Source organism: Nannospalax galili, unplaced genomic scaffold (genome assembly GCF_000622305.1).
Source record: "Nannospalax galili isolate Female #2095 unplaced genomic scaffold, S.galili_v1.0 scaffold311, whole genome shotgun sequence".
Classification (NCBI taxonomy): Eukaryota; Metazoa; Chordata; class Mammalia; order Rodentia; family Spalacidae; genus Nannospalax; species Nannospalax galili.
This window is the reverse complement of record NW_008330298.1, coordinates 721,405-742,915: the sequence shown is the minus strand read 5'-3', so window position 1 is coordinate 742,915 and position 21,511 is coordinate 721,405. Positions and strand designations below refer to the sequence as shown.

At 35.8% G+C, this 21,511-nt stretch overlaps 1 pseudogene; it reads left to right on the top strand.

The window, feature by feature from the left end:
* Positions 1-16,091, top strand: part of LOC103742994 — a 106,030-nt pseudogene extending 89,939 nt beyond the window's left edge.
* The last annotated feature ends 5,420 nt before the right edge of the window (positions 16,092-21,511 follow it).

The window sequence follows — 21,511 nt, the reverse complement described above, 5'->3', positions numbered from 1 at the left end:
AAAGTACAGAGAATAAGAGACTACAGATTGCTTAGCACTGAATTAGATACCTTTATTAAACCTCTGCCTCCCAAAGCTAAACTCTCATCTCACAAGGTCAAGGCATTGGATGCAATCTCCAACACTACTCCAAGAATAGAACGATAATTACATATGCAGTAAAAACTGATGATTAGGCCTGCTTTGAAAATATAGTAATAAACTTCTAAAACAACTGCCTTTTTAATTACAATAAATTTGGAGGAAAAAAGAAACTACGAGGCTATGATGTTTACTAAGATATCAGGTAGTTAGGATAGGAATGGATAGAAAAAAACAGTAAAACTTAATGTTGCTATTAGAAGAATGGAGAAAAATGGAAGAGGCAAACTTTGCTTATGTGTGGTATGGTAAACGTACCCAAATACACATGCATGGAGAGGTCACAGATCTTAGACAAAAACCTACCTCTGTCATTTCCCTAGACAAATGTAATTTATTTTTTAAAAATTTATTTTTATTGAATTTTTGTTAAGTTCATACAGGATATCTCAAACAATCTTAATCGTATTTATACCCCTGTCCCCAGTGACACCCTCCCACATCCCCATTCCCCACTGGAGCCCATATACTCTGTCATCCTTGTTAAGGCTAACTGTGTCAAGTCAGTGTCCCCAGCCATTCTTCAGTGCAAGTCCATCCACTGAGGTCTACTCAGACTATGTAGAGTCCCTTGTTTAGGAAGATCAGCTCTTCTTCACCTAATAGCAAACAGTTGCCAATATTTCTTCAGATAAGATTGGGGTCTGCTATTCATTTTCCCAGTTCTATGCTGGGTTTTTGTCTGAGTTTGCAAGGAACTTGTGTATGTCTATGACACCATTGCCATAGAATTATATTAACAGGATCCCAGGAGCTTGTAGGACTTAGTTTCCATATGGTCATATACCTCCTCTATGGCTCTTACAATGTTTCTGTCCCCTCTTCTGCAATGGTCCCTGAACCTTGGGTGGGTGAAGTTTAATAAAGGAGTCCTGTCCATAAAACAAGGGATTCTAGGTAGGCTGACTAGACCTCGTGGATGGACTTGCACTGGGGAATGTTTGGAGACACTCACTTGACACAGTGTGCCTTAACAAGGATGACAGAGTATATGGGTTCCACCTGGGGGAGCATGGGAGGGTGCCAGTGGGGCCAGGGTATAAATATGATTAAGATTGTTTGAGATGTTCTGTATGAAATGCACAAAAATTCAGTAAAAACAAAAATTTTAAAAAGAAAGTACATTTGTCTAGGGAAATGACAGATGTAAGTTTTTTTGTCTAGGATCTATGACTTCTCATGTCATATGGTAATATGGACCTTTATATTTAAAGATAAGTATACTATTCATCACTCAATGTAAAAGTTTATTTTTGCAACAGATGCAGACTATTGCAGAGTTCCACAGTGTTGGGATAATCAGGAGTGCCTGTAACGTAAAACATGGCTGCCAGGCTGGATACCTCCTACTGCGGATGGCAGGAAACTGGCCCACTCCATTCTAGATACACTGTCTCTTACCCAACAACCCCCAAGCAAAACTATTAAGTCCCTAATCCTTTAATTTTAACCGGTTCCCTTGTAGATCATGTGACTGGAGGACAGGTCAAAGGCCACATAGCCTTTGAAGCCCCCTCCCTCCCCCCACCTGTCTGCCCACCAGAAACCCAACCCTGCCTCTTTGCCCAAGAAACTTTCCTATATAAACCTCTGCTTCCACCATAATAAACGAGCTGTACACTGACACGTCTCCAGGGGTGTTTTCTTCCCATTGTACTCACTACCACCTGAGGCCTCCCTTCCCCCACCAGTCTCTCTCCTTGCCCCAACTTTCAGCTATGGGGACTGGTGCACAATGGACTCCAGGCCGCAGAAGAGGGGAGGCTGGCATTCCATAAATGGTCACACACAGAGAATATATGTTTGTGAGATACCCAGCCCTAAATGACATATCTATAATGGAACCTCTACACCTAAGGCTCATGGAACACAGTGGAACAAGGAGCAAAGAGAATATTAATGTATCTTTCATCTCTCACCGGTGAAGCTTTCTCATCCAACAGAGTATGATTAACATAGAAGGCCACAACTGGCCAAAATGTGGATAATAAGAGACTGCAGAATATATATCCCTGAATAGGGCTCCTATATTAAACATCACCCACCCAGTGCTCAGGAAACATTATGGAAGAGGGGATGGAAAGATTTTAAGAGCCATAGGTGGTGGATGACCACAGGAAACAGAGTTTCCCAGGAGCCTGGGAACTTGTTCATATGAACTTGTGGCAATGGTGACAACATGTGCAAGAGATTTGCAAACTCAACCCAGACAAAAATCCAGCATAGAACTGGGGAAATGGGAAGAAAGCCACAACCTTAATTGAGGACCTATTAATTCAGAGATTACTCCTCTAGCACTTGTGCCAGGTTCCCAGAGTAGTTGAAGCATGGAGGCACCTTTGTCTCTAGAGATACCCAACCTCAAACTTAGGAGGTTTCCTTTTATAAACGACTTTTAATTTTTCAAATGCTTATAAGACAGAATTTTCCTGGCACTTCTATGGTATTCTGACCTCAAGATTCCTGCTAGCATGGATGGAAAATCTCCTCAGTGATGTGTATAGTGTTGCTTATGCTTTTCTGAGTAGCTATTTTACATGTAATTTTGTCTCTGCCACTCCCTCTGTTCCTGTGTTTGTGTCATAAACACTATTTCTTACTGTTTTCTAAATCATCTGAAACTGAGAGAGAGCAGAATATAAATTTTGTGAGGCTGTCTTTTTTACACTGTGGTTCCAACTCATTACAGTAGGAATCATTCTACACTTGAAACAGCATTTCCCAGTAGGGGCTGAGCCTTCTGGAATGAACTTTTGACTCTATTTCCTATTCTGCTTTCCAAAGTTTCTGTTTTTTCTTTGATACTGAAAGAAGTTTTTTCTGCTGTAACCTTCTCAATAGGGTAGCTTGTCTGTAAATATCCCTAGTTTACTCACAAGGTACAGTGGTAGTTGGTACAAAGATGTTAACCACATCTCTTAAATCACTGCCTTGACTTTTAACAATAATATTATCCTAATCAAGACCCTTATGCTTTACAGAATATATATCTGATTGTTCTGCTTAATAAATTAATAGAAAATTATTGATTTAGCATTTGGACCAAAATAAAACAAATATATGTTGAAATTGTAGTTAATTTGTCCAAAAATAGATTCAATTCAGTAAATTGAAATCAGCATTCTATACCAGGCACAAAATTTCTAGATGCACAGGAATTTAACTTCAATGGAATAAAATTCAGAGAACTCTGTATGCCTTATAAAGTTTACTTTGCAATAGAGTGTAATTTTAGATGCGCATAATTTAATTGTGAACTCAATAATAATTTTAATAAATTCAAGAATATTATTAACATAATGCTTCATTTTCTTCACTCATTGAACTAGGCAGTAGCAATTCCACACAGGGCTGTTGTTAGCGTTAAATAATTTAATTTATGTAAAGGTTTTATCAGAGTTACTAAGATATGGGTTGACTGCAGTACATATGAACTGTTAGAATTGTTAAGCTCATAGTAATTCTTTAAAAACTGAACTATGTACTTCCCTAACCTCTATGTTGAACATTTAATTGACACTATGACTGTAGCTGGAGCCTGTAAAGAAGTAAGGAAGATTAAATAACCTTATATAATAGGGCTCTAATTTAATAGGTTTAGAATTCTTATAAGAACAGAAAGAGAAAACAGACCACAAATTCTTGATGTGCAGATACTGAAGAAAGTCCTTGAATAGCCGCAGAAAGGAGATGGAAAAATGCAAGCCAAGAAGGTAGGCTTCTCAGGACACTAACCCAGTTTCTACAATATTGTTGTTGGCGTTTTAAATAATGGCTTCTGTTTATAACATACTTCCTTCCTTTATGTACTGAGTAAATTGCTGTCTATTGGTGTAAAATAATGAAGAAAAATCTTTTGGAATCAAAAAGTGTTCTGAAGACCATTGTCAATGAATTCTACAAGGCACACTTGTATCTGTGGTGTTCAGTAGTAATAGGACAAGGACACTGTACACCTCTACTGGAAAATAGCTAAACTATGAACCAGGACTAGATCAAATTACACAGATACTGTTCAGGAATCAGAACTTAGTCATTGGCAATGCTTTTATTAACAGTATAGATCAAAGTACACAGATACTGTTCAGGAATCAGAACTTAGTCATTGGCAATGCTTTTATTAACAGTAATTATGTTCATTTGACTGTTTTACAATGCTGGAGATAGAATTCAGGGCTTGTCACGGGTAAGGCAAGCACTGTACCTCTGAATCCCATCAACAACCTCATTATTTGGATTTTAACATTTTATAAAATTATAGGTGATGTATCATAAACTATACATCATAAATTTATATATTTTAATAACATTTGTTATATAAATCATATGATTAACTAGCACCAGAATCAAAGTAGTGATATATCTATTATTTTGTAACGATTCCCCTAAAGAGTTTACCTTTCTGCACCCTTCATCCACCCTTAAATTCCTCCTCCCTTTCTAAACCAATCTGCTTTCTCTTTTTCAGATTATTTTCAATGTTAAGGATTTTGCTTTAATGAAATAGAACTGTGGATTCCTTTCTGTCTGGCTTCTTTCTTTCAGCGTATTTATCTTGAGACTTATCCAAGTTATAACTATTCATAGATCATTTATTTTATTGCTGGAATATGCATCCTATTGTATGAATGTACTATGGTTTATCATTTTCCTGTTGATGGACATATTCTTTATTTACAGCTTATGGCAATTATGAATGAAACTTCTTTGAATATTCATGTGAAATATTTGCATGGAAATAGGTACTTGTTCTCTTGGGTAAATACTTGGAAATGGAGTTACTGAATTGCGCAGTAGATATGTTTTGCTTCAAGAAACTGCCAAACTGTTTTCTAAAGTGGTAAATTTTTACATTCCAACTACTACCATATGAGACATACAATTTCTTCTCATCCTCTGGAAAATTCAATATGAACAGAATTTTAAACTTTAACCACTCTAACAGATGGAATTTGGCATCACATTGTGGTTTGAAATTGCACACTCTCCAGTGATGGATACTAGTGGTCCACTGTACACATGCTGCATATTCTTTGCTAACCTGTCTTTTCAAATCCCTTATTTTCAGTTGGGTTGCTTGTTTCCTTCTTACTGATTTTTCATACTATACATTATACGTACAAGCCTTTTTCTAAGACATGATCTGCAACAATTTTCTCCTAAACTCTATCTTGCACATCATTTTCTTAGAGGTGTTGGAGGATTGTATTTTATGAAGTCCAACGTGTCAGGTTTTGTTTCATTTCATTTTTTGAGAAAGGGTCTCCCTGTACCCCAGCTATCCTAGAACTGACTAAGCAGATCAGACTAGTCTCAGTCTCTACCTTCCTCTGCCTCCTGAGTGCTGGAATTAAAGGCCTGTGCCATTTCCCCCAGCTGTCAGTTTGTTCCTTTATGGATTATGCCTTTGGATCTGTCCATAATTTTTAGCTTATCCCAGATGCTCAAATAAGACAAAATTCCATCATAGACATGAAGAAGTGGATAACAAATCCAAACCCAACTTGGGCATCTAATGGCTACAGTGAGGTATAGAAAGAGTGTCTTACAGGGATGGGACTCTTGGTAGGTTAACCAGATTCCAGTAGATGGACCCACACTGAGGGACATTTGGGGAAGTATTACATATACATATTTTACATGTGTGTATATATATATGAATATATGTTAAATAGAGTACACCAAATTGGTCAGGGTAAGGGGAGGTACTGATAGGAGAGGGGAACTAAATACCATCAAATTATATTGTATGAAAATACCAAAAATTCAATAAAGTTAAAAAAAATCTCCTAGGCTTTGTCTCCTGAAGGTTTTACAGTTTTAAATTTTAAATAGGTCTGTGATTCATTTAGAGGTATTTTTAGTGCAAGATGTGAAATATGAAAATAATGATTAATTTATTCAAATACTACCACACATCCAAATAATTATCTTTGACAAGTTTGCAAGGTAGCTTGTAAACTTTCTAAACTTACTTACTAATTCATTCTCATAGTGTTTTTGTTTTGCAAATTCCATGGTGATTCCTTCATGAGCACTTGTGACATCTGTGAATAAAAAGGTTTTTTTTTTTTTGGTGGGACTGTTTGTTTTGTTTGGTTTTTTGTTTGTTTGTTTGTCTGTTTGTTTTGTTTTGTTTTGCCTAGCCACACCAGAACTTCTGATATAAGGTTAAGCAGAAGTGAAGTGAGAATGAACTGGGGCATGGTGTTCCACACCTTTAACCCCAGCATCACTAAAGCAGAGACAGGAGGACTGTTGATTTTTTTGTTGTTGTATATTTATTTATTTGTTTTCACTTATTTATTTTTATTTTATGTGTATGAGTATTTTGTCTGCAGATATATTAGTGCACTACATGGATGCAATGTCTGCTAAAGCCTGTGGAGTGCATCAGATTCTCCCTGAAAAGAGAGATACAGTTCCACTGTGAGCCACCATGTGGGTACTTAGAAACAAACCCGGGTCCTCTGTAAGAGCAGCCAGTGCTCTTAACCACTGAGCCATATCTACATTCCTAGCTCAGTGGGGCTTTGCATGATTCAAAATTGCTATTTGACTTAAGTCTTCAGAGCTGACTTTTGGGGCATGAATCAACATTTCTCTCTCTTGATCTTTGAGCAAGGAGGGTTACTGTAATTCTCCATTGAGTGACTAGAGCCAAGTTACAGAGGCATTTAAAAATCTACTATGGGGCCAAGGTCTGATATTCCACCTGTAGTGTCACATATGTGCATGTTTCCATGGTACAGAGCTACTTCAAGATCTGTTAACCTAGAAAGACTGCCCATAAAAATCTACCATAAATTTGAGGCCACAGTTGGGACTCAGTTTGGTATACTCATTACCAGGTGCAAAACTGTTTGTCACTCTTCTTGGGTCTATTTGCAGATGGTTATGGCAGCATAAACAAGGCCAAAAAGGACTAAGCCAATTTCCAAAGGGATTTGGGGAAATTTCTGTGTTTAGAGTTGGTATCACAGAGACCCTGCCACCTGATAATGGGTCTGCCCTTTCAAACTGGCCTTTCTAGGTCTTGGGCTCCAGTAGTATTTCACATTGTCTTATTTGAAACAGAAAGCTCCTACAAATGCAATTTTTTTCTTAGACTGCTGAAAAAAATATTGGTACTAATGATAAAATTTGTGTCCACATATTGTGTCATCCTTTTGTTATTTCTGATCATAGATAGAAAATCCTGAGATTTGACTGTTAAGCTTTTTAATGGATGAAAGGCTTATATTGCCACTTACCACTTTGAAAAAAGTTTCTTATATTCCTGATTTCTTGGAGATTAAAAAAATGATCATGATAGTAATAAATACATGTATTAATCCATGTGCTGGCACACCCTCCATTCTTACCTGTATTGCATTGGAGAAGTTTAATAAAACAATGCAATTGGGGGGTTGTATAAATAGAGCATTAAATCAAGAGGTAGGAGGAGGTCTGTCTCAATTAGTAAAAGTCTGAATTTTCTAAGTAAAAAAAAATTCTGGAGTTTTAAGTGTCAAAAAAATATCATGAGTGGCAGGAGAGAAGGTTCAGTGGTTAAGAGTAATGACTGATATTGCAGAGGACCTAGGTTCAATGCCCAGTACTCACATGGTGGCTAACATCTGTCTGTAGCTCCAGTTCCAAGTGATCCGATGCCCCCTTCAGTCTTCCATGGGCACTGCCTGCCACGGGTACACCTACCTACATACAGGCAATACACTCATACACCTAAAATAAAAATAATAAGTAGAAAAAAGTTTTAAAAATGATGATGAATAGGTGCTGGATTTTATCATTATTCATGTATGTGAATTGAAATGACTAGATGAGTTAGTTTACAATTGTTAATGTGATGAATTACACTGGTTATTCTAATAATCTGTCAACCACATATTCCTTAAACGCAATCTGTGTGGTCATCATCTATTATTTTTTTATATATTATTGTATCCAATTTAATAAAATTTGTCTATGGCATTTGAATTTTTTAGTAATAGTCATTGGATATGTTGGCTTTTAGTACTGGTTATTATATCACTTTTAAAGTCAGTATGCTAAGTAATACTTCCTATTAAGCTTCTTCACCCTCAGCCTTTATTATGCTTGTCACTTTCTTAGTATTAGAATAATATTGGCTACATCAAATCTGAGGAAAGTATTCCTTTGGTCAATGTTCTAGAATACTACGCATGCATAAGTCATATTATTTATTCTGTAAATGTTTGGTGAAATTCATCAGTGAACCCACCTCCATTTCATGATTTCTTTGTAAAAACATATTTCAAATATATGCTCAATAGCTTAACAATAGGGTTTATACAAATAAGACTATTCAGAGTGTGTCTTTCTTCTTGACTTTCTGTAATTCATGATTTCAAGAAATATGTCCAATTCAACAAGTTGTTGAATTCATATGAATAAATTTGCTAATAATATTTACTCCCAGATTATGCCTTTCATATTCTTTTAAAAATATTTTATTATGACTCAGTGGTTAAGAACATTTTCTGTTCTTCCAGAGGACCCACGTTTGATTCCCAACACCCATATGGCAGCTAACAACTGTCCATAACTCTGTTCCAGGGAATCCAACAGCCTCTTCTGGCCTCCACAGGGCATTGCAAGCACATTTTGCACTTACATACATGCAGGCAAAACATTCATAATAAAATTAAAAAATAATAATAATAAATTTAACTGGGCATGGTGGCACAGGCCTTTAATGCCAGCACCCAGGAGGCAGAGGCAGGTGGATGTCTGTGAGTTCAAGGCCAGCCTGGTCTACATAGCTAGGTCCAGGCCAGCTGGGGCTACAGAGAGACAGTGTCTCAAAAAAGAGATCAAAAAAATTTTTATTGCTTTTGTACATTTCATACAACAGTTCTTAATCAAATTTAGACACTCTCCCCATCCCACGGCTCCACATACCTTCCGCCACTAGATCTCATGCATTTTGTCATATATGTTTAGTCCTAGCCAATCAAGCATTTGTACCCAGATGTCTTTTGATGCACGTTCGCCCAATGGAGTCTAGTCAGTCTATCAAGAGATCTTAAAGGAGATCTCTCCCTTTCTCACCCAGAAGTAATCAGTTGCCAACAATTCACAGGCTAGCACTGGTACCTGTCACCCATTTCCTTCTCACCACACTGTACCCTTGTCTGAATGAGTCAGCATGGGTCTTGTGCCAATGCCACAAGGAATAAGCAAGCTTCCAGTGGCCTGAAACCCTCTGTTTCTATATGTTTAAGGACCAACCCTGGCTCTTACAATCTCGCCCCACTTCCAGTTCACTCTCTGCTTCTTGTTAGTAGTTGAGATTGTGAACTCTCAGCTTCCTGCTTTGCTTCCTCCATTATGAAGGACTCATGCCTCTGGAACTATAAACACAAAGAAACTCTTCTTTCTTTAAGTTGCCTTTGACATAGGATTTTATCACAGGAATAGAAAAGTACTAATGCACAATTTTTTTTCAATCTATTATTTTCATGAACCTGAGGAAATTATTGACCATTATTTCTTCAAGCATATTTTTTACTACTATTTTAAGGAGTTTAATTATGCGTATGCTGAGTAACTTGAAGTATTCCCACAATTTATGTGTCCTCTTTTAACTTTATTGTGTTTTTTCTCTGTCTTATTTTGGATAATTTATATTATCTATATTACACGATCTTGTCAACTGCAGTGTTTAATTATTTTGTAATCCTCTTAAGTCCCATTTCACCTGACATATTTTTAGTTTTTATTTCCAGATGATTTATGTGTTTCAATATTTTAGCATATAGCATATAGTTCCAATAAATTCTTAATGTTCCATCTGCTGATTCTTACAACTGTGTTGATCTGAGTCACCTTTGATTGGTTATTGACTTCTTTATGAAACTGCCTAATATTGCATAATTTGTCATCTTTGGATATCAGACACAGGGCTTGTTACTTTTGGAAATATATTTTCATAGGGAACACTTCAAAAACTTGGAATCAGTTTGATCCTTGCATTTCATGATTTACCAGACAAGATCAGAGCACTGCTCATTCTAGGGATGGTAATACACCTTTGGCTTATAACACCTTCATGAGTACTTTGCAAACTGCTACAGTAATCTTGTTTTTTAGTCTAACTGATGAGATTATGCATTTTTAAGGCTTCTGTATGAGCATAGACTGATCCTATTGGACCTATTTGGGTGATTTTCTTGTCTTAGCCTCAAGTGGTTTCTTTCCCACTATACACACACACACACACACACACACACACACACAAGTGCGTGTGTGTGTGTGCATGCTAATTAGTTTTCAGCCAAATACTGTAGATCAATATTCTCATACTGTGTTGTTCTTACCTCTGTGGGAAACTGTGAATTAAGATTAGCTTTTTCTCTCTGGATTTCAGCTAGATTTTCTTACCTTGGAGTCCTGAGAGTGTTGTACCTTCATTATTTTACACTGAAACTCCAACATTAATTAATTAATTATAGTTTTCAACTTACATGTTCACTTTTCTGTCTAGGATTACTTTTCTTCTTATTTGATAGCTACTGTCTTAAAGATTCGTATTTCACATGTTTTCTACTTAAGTTTTTTGTTGCTGTTTTGATAAAGAATGAATCATGGTCAGGAGATTAATTCTCCATTATTTAAATTTAACATAAATTTGAATAAACATAGTGATTTTTAAAAATCAACCTTACAGTCAGAAAGGTATGTGAAACTTTTATGGGAGTTAAAATTCAGGCAGGAGGCTTTCAGATCAGTTCCTGATCCATTGTTCCAGGCCCTGTGGCAGAAGTATGTCCTGACTTCAGAAGTAGGGACTTATCTTCTAGTTCTGGGAGGTAATCAAGAGCTCTGGAAATAGCCTGTGTTATTTTGGAAGTCTCTTGGTCCACTTTGTCTCTCTTGTCTAGCCCTGTATTCCTTACCATACAGCCCCCCAGGTATACATATGTACTAATATTCAGGCACCATATGTGCATTTCTCAGGGGGTTTCTGGCAACATATTTCCCTTTGGCTTCATTAATCCCCCATGATCCATTCACCTTTACTCTTCCCCTATCTGTCCTCCATCCTCCCTCCCCAGTCCAAGTGTCCCCATTATCCCCTCCCTTCCCCCCAATAACACCCACCTCTCCTGAGTTCCCTCCTCCACCAGCTGAAAACGTCTACTTTCCCCACCTTCTCCCTGGTAACATTTGTTCCCTACTATCTCCCTCTTTCATGGTTAATACTTTTAATTTCAGTATTTATGAGGCTGAGAGTCCTGAATTTGAGGTCAGCCTGAACTACATAGAGAGTTATGGCTTAGGAGGCATAACAAGATCCCTATGTCAAAAAAATAAATGAATAAAGAATAAAATAAAAATTTTAAAAGGAAAAGAAAATTTTAAATCTTATGATAGATGCCTATATTCTTTCTGTTATTTATAAAACACCCTTTCTCTTCCTTGTGGGGAGGCTGTGTTGCTCTGTAGCCCAGACTAGCCTCAGACCCACAAACTTGCTATCCTCTTACCAACACCTTCAAGAAATACTGTAAGTTATCAGGGCCAGTAAGATGCCTCAGTGGGTAAAGCTGCTTGCCACACAAGTATTCCTGAAATACAAGTAAAAGTAGAAGAAAACCGATTCACTAAAGTTGGCTTTTGACTTCATCATGCACACAGTGTCATTTGTATATGCACAGATACACACATACACACAATTTTTTAAAAAAGAAGTTCCATATTGTAATAAGATTTTGGTTGGTAATCAATCATTTGGGAGTCATCCCACATACTGAAGCATATAATAAAATGCCAGGAAACAAATTAAACTAACAATTAACCTTTTAGAAATTCAACCAATTTTATTTGGTATTTTTTCATTAAAAAGGAAAGAATTTTCCTTACTTACAATACTTTTTTTTGTTTTAGACCCAGACAAATATAAGCAGGAATTTTAATCAGGAATGTAATGTCTAATATCTATAAATATATTTCTTATATGGGTTATTAATTGGGATTATCTTGGTTTTTATCAGTCTTGTAAGAATGACAAATTCATCATATTATTGTAATAGAATTAATAGACAAATAGAAAAATATTAGTTAGTAAAAATAAGATTAACTAGGTTTACATGCCTACAGCAAAGTAAAACACTGTTTCATGTTTTTAGAAACATTGTGTTAGATTCCCCTTAGCAGATCAACATCAACTCTTCTACTTAGGGCATAATGCCAAAAAAGCTGTCAAGCAACGTAAATTGATGAAACTCCTACTATGTGCAATACCTGTAATAAGTGAAATGCAGTTTCTACCTTAAAGATTAAATATAGAAACAAACAAACAAAAAACCCACTATCAAATGTTCTTTAAATACTTAGTTTTCTGGAAGTCTTAGTAGAAACAATGTGACAAGAGATAGCAAGAAATGTTCTGGAACAAATTTCATCAGAAGTAATTGTGGTAAAGATAAGAATAGTGAATAAAGTCAAATCCAAATTTAAGTATATTCAAGACTAAAAATAATGTGTAATTAATGAATTTCATGAACAGAAATTGCCAAAATTTGTATTTCAGAAAATTAAGAGGTTATACAAGGTAAAAATACAGGAAGATGAAACAGGCAGCTATCTAATTTCATCTTGGAATTTAACAGGGTAAATGTAGAAGATTAAAAACAGAAAGAAGCAATTCCACAACTGTGTGGGAGATTTTAGGACAGAATACCCAGAAACTAAAAAGTGACACAAACAAATCACAAATAAGGATACGAAAACATAGTTAACAAGCTAAATCTGGAGAGCATAGATCTGTGCCCATCATTAGAACACACATTCTTATACTACAATATTGACCCTATGTAAGTCAAACAGTATGTCTAAAAATAAGACATGTATCCTACTTTTCTTTATGAGTGTATGATAACATTAAATATCAGTGAAAGTAGCATCGTCAATGTCTACACATTTAAAAAATAATATATGGAAACCTATTTAACTTATGACTAAATGGACAAAGCATAATAGCAGTGAGAAAATATTTTATATAAACTACAATAAGGATACTTCATTTCACACTGAAGATGAAACTAAACCAGCACATACAAAAGTATATTCTTAATGGGTCACACACAGAAAAGTGTCTATGAGATGCCCAACTCTGAGTTACATGTCTACAATTGGGATTATCTTGGAAGCGCTACACCTAAGGCTCATGAAACAGAGTGGAAAATGGGGTACAGAGAAACTAATGTATTTCTCAACTCTTATTATTGAGGCTTCCTCAAGCAACAGAGGATCATGAACACAAAAGGGTCACAAATGGCCAAAGTGTAGAGAATAAGAGTCTGCAGAATGTGGGTCCCTGGACAGGAAACCTTCATTAAACTTCACCCACTGAGGGCTCAAGGACCATTGTGGAAAATGGGGTGGAACTATTTTTACTAGCCAGGGGAGAAGATGCATGAAAATAAGGAAGCAGAATTTCATCTTGCTCATGTGAACTTGAATCAATGGTGTCAGCATGCACAAGACCCTTGAAAACTCAATCAGACAAAGCCCAGAATAGAACTTGGGAAATGGACAACAGGACCTAACCTTAGCCGAAGAACTGTTTGCAGCTGAATATTACTGGGTGAGGGTCAATTGATCTTCTTTAAGAGAGATATTCTAGATAAGTTGACTAGACCCCAGTGGATGAACTTGCACCAAGGGACATCTGGGTACACTAACATGATTTGATAGACCTTAACATATATGACAGAATTCATTAAATTCACTGGGGTGAATATAAGGGGGAGTGGATGGGTGAGGAGGTATAAAGATGATTAAGATGTTGTGTATGAAATCACAAAATTCAGTACAAACGTACATTAAAAATGATTTCTCCGAGTTTAGGTTTTAAGAATGAAGTTTGCTATGGTACTCACATTAAGATAGTATTATTAAAAAGTACAAAGGAGTCAAACAACTGGAAAAGGGAAATAATAAATGTATAATGCATATAAGAACTTAACAATGACAAAAAAACATCAAGCCATCTCCAAAATGGTTAGTAATGGATACATCTCTGTTAAGATACAGCTGGTTGGGGCTGGAGAGATCACAGTAGTTAAGAGCACAGCCATCTGATGCACCAGTTTCAGAGTATCTGATCCCCTGTTCTGACCTTCTCGGACATTGCATGCATGTGTTGCAAAACACTCATACACATAAAATAAAAATACATCAAGAGTTAAAAAATTATTTTTGGTCTTTTTGAGACAGGGTATCTCTGTAGCCCCAGCTGCCCTGGAACTCGCTATGTCCCAAACTCACACAGATCGTCCTGCTTCTGCCTCCCAAGTGCTGGGATTAAAGGCATGTACCACCATGCCCAGCAAAATGTTTTTAAAAAGACTCTGCCTATCTAGTATAGACTGCATCTCTTACTTTAATGATATGTTCAACACATTATCTTTAGAACATAGCAAAGATCCTAGAACATATTTCTTCTCAATTAATAATTTGGTCCTGTTTTACTCAAGATGATAAGGTACCATCAAAGAGGTTAGACATCAGAAGCACATATAGCAAAATCAAACTAATGTAAGATTCAAGGCTCTATTTTATAGCCTTGCCTGTGCAATCTTAGGAGGAAAAATTCACCTACTTTCTACTTTTAAAATAAAAATACGTGGCTAGAGAGATTACTCAACAGTCAAGAGTATTTGCTACTCTGTCATGAGGATCAGAGTTCAGATGCCAGCATTCATGTTGGGCAGCTCACAAAGGCCTGTAACTCGAGCTCCAAGGAATCTGATGTCCTCTTCTGATATCTGCAGGCACCTGTACACACTTGTGTACATATATACACACAAATTATAAAACAAATCTTAAAAGTTAATGAAGTAAAAATGGAAATGTCTTCAAATCACTCATATCTCTCATTTCTGAGACTGAATCTGAAACAGTATTTTACATTTTCATACATGTATATCATGTACTTCATTAATACTCATCCGCCTTTATCCTCTATTGTTCCCCCTTGGCACTCCCACTCCTCCCTCTCCTCCTTTCAAACGGTGCTCCTTTTATTTGGATGTCATAGATAGAAATATAGACATAGATGACATATACATATAAATCTATATTCTGTCAAGGACAGAAAAGGTCTACTGGTTTTCTTTCTAATTTTATCTTTTTCTTGAATTATCATGTTGATCTCTACTTCCATTCATTTTCATGCAAATGACATAATTGTATTTATTTTATGTGTAGTTAAAACTCCATGTTCTTTAGATTTGCTTAATATCAGCTTATAGATGAACAAATCATCTAAAATAAAGTCTAGTTTATAAAAATATTGCATCATATCTCACCAATGTGCACCAATGGCGATTCCATAGAAATAATGGTCTACAGTGAACAAAACACAGTGTCTAAAAGTGACAGAAACACAACTGATCTTAGACTTAAGAGATGATGAATGAGGGAGCAAATGGTAATCAGAGAACCACCTGACTGACAGATGAGATCAGGAGTAATCAGAAATATCTGGGTAGGCAAGGGGTTACTGTATCCCATAGTCAGGGAGATGAAGCTTCAGGAACATAGCCAATCAGTGACTGGATGATCAGTGTGGACAAGGGAGCCAGCAGAACCTTAGAGGTCAGCCCAAAGCTGCCCCTTTGGTCATCCTGTTTCTGCCTTCCTTGAAGGTGATCTAGGCCAACAAGTCCACACTGGTGTGTCTGGTGAATGAATTCTACCTGGGTGCTCTGGTGGCGGCCTGGAAGGTAGATGGCATCCCTGTCACTCAGGATGTGGAGACCACCCAGCCCTTTAAACAGACCAACAACAAGTACATAGCTAGCCACTACCTCACACTGATGTCTAACCAATGGACACCTCACAGCAGATATAGCTGCCAGGTCACTCACGAAGGGACCACTGTGGAGAAGAGCATGTCCCCTGCCGAATGTTCTTAGGTTGTGGTCGTCCTCCCACCCTTGGGGGCCTGGAGCTGAAGGACCCAAGGAGGAGTCTCCTTTCCTGCCAGTGGCCATCCCAGCCCTTCTCCCTGTACCCAATACTCAATAAATATCCTATTAACCACAAGAAAAAAAAGTGACAGAAACATAGTATACTGTAGAATGTGTTTCACTTAGGCTTTCAATTATGTAGCTGACTGGTAGGTGGGGCTTGGTCCTACTGTTCCTCATAAAAAGAGAAACATTGTACCATATATGCTGGGAAAAAAACCAAAACTCAAATACTGAGGTACAGTTTCTACCTGATGTGTAAAGTAAACATAAACTGTCAAAGTTAACCATTGTGAAACAAATGTATATATAATGAATTTTGTGAAAACTCCAAGGATAGTGTCAGTTTGGAGAAGCATCAGAATAAAAGTACTAGCTGAAATTGTGGGAAGTGGTCTTTAAAGAAACAGAGTTTAAACCTTTAAATTGTTTCAATGGAATACAATTTTCTACTTAACACATAAAGCAGAGTCATTGTACAGAACCTGAAAAATGGAGAAATACAGGATGAAGCAGGTAATATCACCTTAAAATCCATCTGAAAATGCCTATGCTTCATTTAAAACTCCCATAACAATAACATGACCTCTGATCTTATAAAGCTTACAATTAAAGTGGAAGGAAAAGACAAACCCATGAAATAAATAATCAAGGACAATTCCAGAGTACACTGTGTTTCAGAGAACACACAAACACTCATACAAACACACACACACACACACACACACACACACACACACAGAGATAAAAACAAACAGACAAACAAAATAAAATAAAATAAAACTGCTGAGAGCCGGAAGTTTAAATCTGTGATCAGTGTGTAGTGGAGAGTAGAGTGAGACCGATTTCACAAAAGCAGGGAACTTTTACTCAGGACTTTCTGAGATTAGGATTGGTTAGTGCTGATGACTTATCAGTAAGGGAAGTATGGGAATATGAGGAAGAAAATATATGCTGTTTAAAAGAAGTTTAAGCCTTCATTTTCTTTACAATTCTACAGAGGTAACACTTGCATAGTGCAATGATGTGGAGGGAATGTTATCTGAAAGCTAGTCCTATTTCATAAATAATTTAATGTGGGCTTTTAGAAAAGTTGCCTCAAATTTTGTACTTTAGTATAATTAAGATTTCTTCTATTCCTGATATTCAAAAAAATGTACAGAAAATCTGCCATTTCAATCATCCCTCTACCATTTTGCCTCCTTAAAAAATGACATTAATGGAGAATACAGGTTCATTTGAGAGAAAGAGCATTTATTAAGTCCAAACATTGATTTTTAAACTGCAATAACTTTCATAAACTTCAGAATATTTTAAACCTGAGACAAAGCCAAAAACAGATTTGCAGAGTGGTTGACACAAGCATTATGTCACCTCCCACTCATCTATGCAGCTTGCTCCTCAAATGGAAATTTCTGCCATACAAATTAACGGGATGCAAAACTTTCCCTAAGAACTATCAAATAACATACTTAAGTACTTGTCATTAAGGATATATTTAATGTTTTATAAGTTCTGTGTAGTTTTAAGAATCCACAACAATTTGCCTCTTGTAGTGAAATCCTCTTCATTAATATAAACTCTATACACTGGTTCCTTCCTTTCTTCCATCTCTCCTTCTTGTTCCCCTTTCTCCATGTTTCTGTGTATGGCTTACATTTTATATGTAAGGCAGCTTCATTCCCTTTTCTCTTGAATTATATATTGAGGTTAAATTAAACTCCATATTCTCTATTGGTGAAGGTTTTTTATTGGAATCTGCATTCAGACAGTTGAATCCTTTCTTGTCATCTAGAACTCAAAAGAGAAGGACCAAAGGTGTATTCAGGTTGCATAATAAAAAGAATAATGAAAATTCACATCAACATGTCAGTGTAAAGCTCATAAAAATGATACCACAAAATACATTGTTTATTTATATACCAGTAGAATGAAAATGTGAACTTTCAGATACAGCAGAAGAAAATGAGAATTATGATTTAGCATTATGAAGAATGCACTATTTTTTTAAAGTCAATTATTTCTTGCGCTTCATTCTGGAAACACAAGAGTTGGGCCTTTAACAGGTCACTTCATTCAGTTCTTTAGATGTGAAACACGTCCTTCCTATCACATTTCAGAAACAACTTTGCTACTGTATTGTGCTCCTAGTGAATCTCTCTTGAAGGCTCATTTTCATCTTTCCATTTTTCATTGATCCACACAGGCCCAGTCTATATATCTCACTTATATTTAGCGCTACCTAGAGATTGTAGAGGCTTTCCTTGTCTTATCAATCATCAGTTGAATTCAATCCAATGTATGGGAGGAAAATCGCTTGATATTACTTATAGTATCCTATTATATCCCTTAGTATCAATCATTTTAAAGATTTTTAGATCGTAAGGAGGCTAAAGAAATCATCAAAATAACAAGAAATGCTCCATAAAATCTCTAGTTGCTTATATATTCTCCTTTATTGAGGTTTGATAATTCTAAACTCAATTTATCATCACTGGATTTTATTGAGAAAAGGAGAGTATTTTTGGTAATTTGAGACACTTGTTTGTTCATCTAGTATTAAACTAACAGTACATAAGTTCATTTATATATTTTGATCATTTTGTAATATATACACCATAAAAACTATCCTTGCTTTCCTTGTTTTATGTACAACTTTAAGTTAAAAGAAAATATAAGAGTTTTCTCACCTAGCTGTCCCTGAATTCTACACACAAAATCTGTAAATCAAGTAATATATTGACTCTTTGTATACAATGTGCTCAGAAGTATACTTTATAAAAAGTTTTCAGATATACTGTTCTGATATGCAGTGATCCTAATCAAAATTGCAGAGGTTACTTTGGTCTTTGGCTTTCTCTCTTGGAACAGCTCTAAAAAATCTGGAACATGCAGTTACTATCATTATAATTTACAGTTATTATAGACATTTACATTTCAGGCATTCATTAAAGAGACAATCACTAAACCCCTATTCTTGCCCAAATTTATTACTAAACTCTTGATCTAAAATGAACATTTTAGCAAGTGATTCATATGCAGAAAACTGATTTTTAACCTGGCGTTTTCAAATGTACCATAGCTGCACAAACCCCAAAGCTGAAAATTTCAATATATGAATAAATATGGCCCTTCTTATTCTTTCTTATAAGCTAAATTGTCTGCAATTATAAATAAGACTTTTCATATTTACATGTAATATATAAGTTGAAACTAATTTGTGTATGAGATAGAGATACAATTTTACACCTAAAGGAAACCATTCCTTAAGCATTACTTTATGAGGTAAAACTAAAAGAAATACAGAAAATATTATTTTCTTTTTTAATTTAATTTTTAAAAAAAATTTGTGTGTGTGTGTGTATTGCCTGCATGTAGGTAAGTGCACCCGTGTCATGCAATACCTGCAAAAGTCAGAAGAGGCTGTCAAATCCCCTGGGACTCGAGTTACAAACAGTTGTTAGCTGCCATATGGGTGCTGGAATTCGAACCCGGGTCTTCTGGTTTAACAACCAGTGTTGTTAACTGCTGATCCATTTCTCCAGCCCCGAAAATATTATTTTCATTCTTACTGCTTTTACTCGGTGTCAGCTATGATTTCTTACTGATCCTAGCTGGATATCCTTTAACTGATATTTTTCTCTTAAATTTATGTTTTAAATTATATGTATGGGGAGGAGTATGCTTAGAAGGAATGTTGCATGACTTCATTCTCCTTGGCTAAAAAAGTAAACTACGGATTAAGGACCAAGAGCATTCAGGTTTCATTCTGAAGCAGTATTAACATCCCTTTATCCAATAACCCCAAATCACATTTTAAATATCTCATCTTCAGCTTCAGTTTTGATCACATCCAGGATTCATCCACCTGCCCTTGGAATTTACCAAGAAGCTGTATAGGCATTGATGATCACACCCTATTCATGGACATTGTCACCACCTATAATGTATTTCCATGAAGCAAAGTTGTTTTTATCCATTGCAGACCACCTTAACTCCATCGTAACTATATCTACCTTGGTTCTCTTAGTTGAAATCACTTTCTCTATTTTTAAATACTCCCATCATCAGCTCTTTATTGGAAGTTTTATTACAACATAAGAATGATTCTCATAGGCACAGGCTGAAGCAGTACCTATATCTTCTTGAATGAACCTTCATAGCTTCTATTTTTTCTAAGAAATGGTCTATTCAAAATTTCTCAATTTTTGGCATATTGTATTTCATAAAATTCCCTCAAAATCTTTTTTTTCTGTATTTATGTAACGTTGCTAGATTAAGAGATTAAGCCCCTCAATCATTTCTAATTTAAGTAATTGGAATGTTTTCCCATTTTATTTAATATGTATAACTAAATATTGAGATAATTTTCTAAATATTTTGTTTTTTAAATATTGTATTATTTTTATTTTATGTGTATGAGTGTATTGCCTGCATCTATGTAAGTGTGCTCATGTTGTACAATGCCCATGGACGTCAGAAGAGGACGTAGGAACCCTGAAACCAGAGTTACAAAGGGGTGTTAGCCATGTGCGCTCTGGGATTTGAAACTAGGTCCTCTGCAAGGGCAGGCAGTGCTCTTAATCATCTTTCCAGCCCCATATTTTTCAGTTTGACATGTGTTTGGTTTTTTGGCTTCTTTTGCTTTAAGTACTAGCTTACATTTATACTTTCAGTAAAATTTAAGCCAGTTTCAAGATAGTAGTTCTAATAACGCATGTGAATCACATGAAAGTTAATGTTAATCACTATACTGAAATACCCGACATGAGAAAATATTGAATTATTGGATTTAAATCATGTTCATGTTTCTTCAACAGGTCACAACTTTAGGTTTATCAATGAATGAACAGGTAGAGATGTTAAATTTTTATCATTTCAATGATTTCAAATTTTTGAAAAATCATAAAAATAAGATTAAAAACTGTATTATCCTTTTATGCAAGCCCTTTTTCTTAACAATTATGGTGATTATAAATACATCATGTTCATATATCAGTTATTGTAAAATTGATATACAGATTAAACAGTATCCCTATCATAAAAATTGTTAACAAAAGTTCCCAGAAAGAAATTGCACCTTCAAATGAACCTTCTGCAAGAACTGCCCAGAACGTCAATGAGTGTGGAGAGGTTGGAATGTTGCAGGGCAAAAATTATGTATCATGGGTTATTTTATCCAACCAAATAGCCAAATAGCCATTCTTTGTCCATCTCTGTGTCTGACCTAACATCCCAGAATATCAGACAAAAACATTTTGGATTGGATTAACTTAATAAAGCCATAGTATCCACCAATAAAACGGTAAGAATGCCATCAAATGGCATTTGAGGCCTACAGCATAGAGTCCTCTATTTTACTTCAA